The following is a 5,447-nucleotide window of genomic DNA, read 5'->3' on the forward strand; positions in this document are numbered from 1 at the left end:
GACTCCAGGAATGGTCGCAATTGAAAATTTATTACAGACTCCAGGATTTCAGCTAAGCATGACAATTTTGAGATTGAACGGTAGTTACTTAAATCACTTTGATCACCACCTTTAAGTAATGGGATAAACTGAGCAGTTTCAGCACTCAATCAGCACTGAAGCACAGGAGGAAAGGATCTAAATTATCTAAATTATCCTCACTCTTAGATTTGTTAGGGCTTAGACTGACTAGTTTAGTGTATACCTCACCAAGACTAAATATCTGGACCCTGCCAGCACTTATCTTATTCACAGTTTGAGCTACAACACGGTTTTATAGAAAGTCTTTCGATATAACAGCAAAGAAATCTGAAGTGTGGTCAGATGGACATCACAGAAATTTTGAGTATAACAGTAAAAAGGAAGTGAAAGGCAATAACCTTATTCACTGGACAGACATAAAAAAAAACATGCAGCCAAGATAGAAGGAGGTGAGATGAATCAGACTGCTGTCTAAGCAGTCAGACCTCTTCATCGTAATCCAGCCTCTCTGAATATTTGGTGAAAGACACATGAATAAGAGACTTTTGAAATCACTCTATCACTATCTGACTGTAACAAGACAGAACACAGTCACATGTCATAATATCCATTAATTCGCGCTGGAGGTCACTTCCTCACTTCCGCTGTCATTCACCCCCATGCGTGCAAATGGCACAGCAGTTCTCATTGAGGAAGACTCAAGTGCCTGGTTTAGACTTGTTGTTGTGGCTCTTAACTTGCAGCACCCCAGTTTCAAATTTGATTCAACACAAATACACCTAAGTGAAGGACTAATTTACCCCAGTCTGAGTGAATAAAACATGCCTAGTGGGCACCCTAAAACCACAAGTACTTAGTCTGTGAGCTTAGATAACATCAACAACTTCACTGACTATACAAGGACATGCAGGGTTTTGAGCTCATTTTCTTTCTTTCCCCAGAAGGTCTCTGCTCTGCCTGATATCAACAAGCTGTAAGGCGAACCTCAGCAGACCGACAGCTAGATACACATCCGCAGCTTGTGACATTAACATCGAAGCTTCTCCACCAGCCTCGGATAATGACGAGATCTTCCACAAGGTGAGCATCTTATTATGACTGCAGGTCATAATCACGAGGCCGAACCTGGTATTAACTGATTCATTATTTACATCGTGCAAGGAGGCTGCACGTGTTCGCTCAGGTAGAGCTGCTGTGCCCTTGAAAAAAAAAAAATCTATTGTGTAAAGAAAATGGATCAATATTAGCAGCACGGCCAAAGGAAAGCCTCTGCAAAGATATATTCAATCAATCCTGAAAACAGTGATGTAAAAAAAAACCCACATCATATAACATGTTTTCAACAACTCAGACAGCAGCAAGAGTGACTGTGGAGCAGCTCAACTGTTCTGAGAAAATACCGTTACAAGAATTCGATTCAAACACATCTACTAAATGTTACTGACGAATGGTTGAAACATCCAGCTTCTGCCGATCCGAGTGGCAGACACAAATTCAACCGAAACACTTGAATGAAAACAGTATAACAATATCTGCTATTAATCTAATTAATACACCCCAGGTGTAAGAAGGAGCGCTTCCGCAGGTCCTTCATCCCGACTGCAGTCAGACTGTACAATGCTGCATTATAATCTGCTGCACCAACCACCACCACCACCTGTACACTTTACTATAACATAAACTGTACAATAATTCTCACCCCACTTCACTTCACCCTGTTGTTGTTTGTCTCTGTAATTACATTTTTTTGTGTACATAGGTTTTTACCACTGTATATATTATATTATATTCTGCTATTTAATTTTTCTAATTCTATTATATTCTGCTATTTAATTTTTCTAATTCTTAACTGTGTGCTTTTATTTTTCTATCTGTCCCTTTGAGCTGCTGTAACAGCAAAGTTTCCCCACTGAGGGATCAATAAATAAATATCTATCTATCTATCTATCTATCTATCTATCTAATATTCAAATGAACACGTGGAACTTGACTGGGCGGTAGGGGCATGTCTGACAGCCACGGCTGGGAACCACTGAAAGAGGCCATTTAATGAAAACGACCTGGCCAATCATCTAGAATCCAGAATTAAAAATGTGGCTAATGACCCTCGAAGACCGAGGAAAGACTGTTTTTATTAAAAAAACAAAAGCAGAAACAATCATCACTGTAAATCACCGACTACAAACACTCTTTTAGTCCAGCTTTATCTAGAGTAAAATCACATGTTGTGATCATCATCACAGGTTTGGGAGCTCGTTACTCACGGCCCAGTCACTTCATCCCCCCGCAGAGTGTGGGAGGGGGGAGCTGAGATGATGCAGTCAAAGTTTATTATGTACCCACATGGCTGATGCAGCATATTCCAACACGGTAATTCATCAATGTCAGGCGCTTGTGGAGAGCACTTAATAGCTGTATCAGTGTTACTCATAGTTACTTATCTATCAGACTGTAAACTCATTGTGCTGATATTTCTGTTGGTTTTTTGTCTACCAATACGTATGCAGGCTTTTGGTGTGATGGATTAAAGCCTAAAATAGCTTCATGACTCAGAATGGTTAAATTAAATATGATTTTGCACAACAAACTTCTGTTTTCATTTCATCAAGTGATGTGAACTGAGAACACCTCGAATAACAACCGGGACAGGAAAAGCGTGGAGTCTGGTCTCTGAGAGAGATGAATACAAGGGAACGGATGTCAGATTAATAATGTCTGTTGGCAGACAAAAGGAGTCTTGCCTTGATGCGAGTTAGAATTAACTGTAGAAACACACCAACTAAAGTCCCACAAACAGAGAGGGGAAATGGCCTTGCAGAGTTCAGAAGTCCCACAGGGCTCATTTTTTGGCTGACTGTGAGTTTCTCCACACCATTAAAAAGTCCAATTAACTTTTCTCAAATCTAAAGGATCTCTTACTATCAAATCTTTAGACCATAATGATTTTCTCTACAGTCATCTGACTGGGTTGTCTTTGACTCGAGTAAGCACATTTCCCACTCAGGATTACCTTACAGACGGAGCTCAGGGTTCAGCATCTGTCTTCCTGAATGCCTTCAAAGTTCAGACCTCTGATTCTTCCTATAGTTCCTCTCACAGACAGGTTGGGAGGAAATGAAAAAGTGCCACCATTTCAAAACAGGACGTTATTTTAAAGTGGGGTCTTCTGGGGATGTGAGCTCTCTGTAACGTTTAAACACTGTGACTTTTAAAAGAACAAATAACACATTCGTCCTCTAACAAATACAAACTTGGATTCACAGCTATTAAAATGCACCCTTGCTTATTTCAGTACGCTGATGGGTTTTGCTGCTACAGTCGTACTTGGTCTGGTATTACCAGGAGCTTTTGGTGGCTTATGTCTGCTAATGTTATTTCTGTACAACAGCCTTTACTGCACAGTCTGTTGACTTTATCATTCTTCTCTACTCTTGCTACTATTGTGCTTCATTTTAGTATTTACCATTATCCTGTAAGCGCCACAGTGAAAATCACACATGCACACTGAGGAGATGTTTACCCTCAGGGCTTGCTGCCAGAGAGCCTTTCTAACAGAAATCGAAGCCCTTCCCTCCTGGGTTAGGGGCTAGGGTTACCCAAAGGCTCTCTGCCACAGCGCCCTGAGGGCAGACTTCTCCCATGTGCTGCAAACGCTCACTTTAAAGTCAATGCTTCTTAAGGAGGATGAATGTAAACTAATGAAAAATGCAGTTATCCAATTCCCAGTAACTGCCTTACACCCGACATAGGCTGCTGCAGATGCTTTACCTGACTTTTTCTAATGACCACATACATCATTGTGTCCAATCATGCCACCAATGGGCCTTCATGTAATGACGTGATGGAGTTGCATTTGAGAAATGTAGCTGTTTCTGGTGTTTGATCCACCCGTGGGACTAAAGGTCCTGTGCTGCTTTGATTTTGATCACTCTTTTGTTAAATGCAAATCTCCTCGTGGATTTTGAAAGCTGTACTATTTCTGTGCACAAACGTTCAGTCAATAATAGCAAAATGCTTCTTCCACAGGGAAATACAGAGGTCAGAGGTCAAACTCACAGCCACAGAGCAGCAACTCTGGAACTGCTGGGTGTTCAGTGTTCTGCTCAAGGACACTTCAGCATGATGAATGGGAGTTTAGCATCGTACCTTGTGTATGACGGGCAGTTTCTGCAAGCAACATGCAGTCCCTAAAAACAATCACCTGTTCCTGATGCTATTTTTAGTCTGTGAAAATTGTTCCTGTTTAAAATCTGGCCTTTTTCATGTCACCACATGTGCAGCTTTCACCCTGAGCTGTTAGCAGGCAGTTAGCAAACCACACATCCTGCAAATGGATGCTTCTACTGCCATCACCACTGTTTACTTTGGCATCAATCAGACTCCTGCAATTATTGTCTCTCTGCTGTCTCTCATTTTGAAAACACTCAGCTGAGCTGGCATCGTGTTGACAGACTGGCCTGAAATTAAAGTGAAGTCCAGCCAGTAAGACAGGCTTTGAGCTGGTAGCCACACCTACTGTATGAGCTGGGTGTGTCTGCCTCTCACTTTGTGTCCAGCGGGGTGGGTGCCTCAATGTTAACCACACTAACACACGGTGCTTGTCCCAATCTATTAGACAGTTCTTCTCTCCTAGAACCTGTGAATCTCTCCAAATATACACACTGGGGAGAAGGAGGTGTCTCAGAAGTGAATTTGCAGTCTTTATATAGATAAATGTGTGTGTGTGTGTATTAACATTCAGCTGAGCTAAGATGATAGGTAAATGACCCACATAAGCATCGGTCATATGTCACTGATTCACCTCACAAAATTATTTTTAGAAGCAGATTTTGGTGCCTGCTGAGGAAAACGATGATGACAATATAGTCCAAAATGATCCACAAGGCAAGATAAATAATTAGAGTCCATGCTTGTGTCACAACAGTGAGAAGACACGCACAACAAACACTCCCCCTGACGCTGTGACACTGTACTGAAGCAGTTCGTGGTTTCCCAGAGACGCAGTTTGGCAGAGCGCAGCGCGCCGCGGAGCGCGCATCTCCGGGCGCACCTGAACAGTCAGAGCGGTGTGACCACCAGTGAGCTGGAAACAAGCCTTTCACCTGCTCCGAGCGCACACACACACACACACACACACACACACACACACACACACACACCTCTGCAATATCTGCCACGTCGTCTCTGAAAGACAGAGGACCAGTCTGACGGAGTCTTCGTGGACGTGGAGTAACATGTCTACCTCTTTGGCGGCTCCCGTGGACCAAATTATTCTTTTGGGGGCGTTCAGACACGTTTTTATTTTATTTTTTTAACGTTTAAACGGCGACTTTAAAGAAGCCTTTAAAACTCCGCGCGGCATGTGAGCCCCAGCGTTCATTGTACTACAATGTCCCGCACCGTCTGCGTGGAAAACTTAAAGGCAT

This window comes from Pempheris klunzingeri, chromosome 16 (assembly GCF_042242105.1).
Source record: "Pempheris klunzingeri isolate RE-2024b chromosome 16, fPemKlu1.hap1, whole genome shotgun sequence".
In the NCBI taxonomy this organism is placed as follows: Eukaryota; Metazoa; Chordata; class Actinopteri; order Acropomatiformes; family Pempheridae; genus Pempheris; species Pempheris klunzingeri.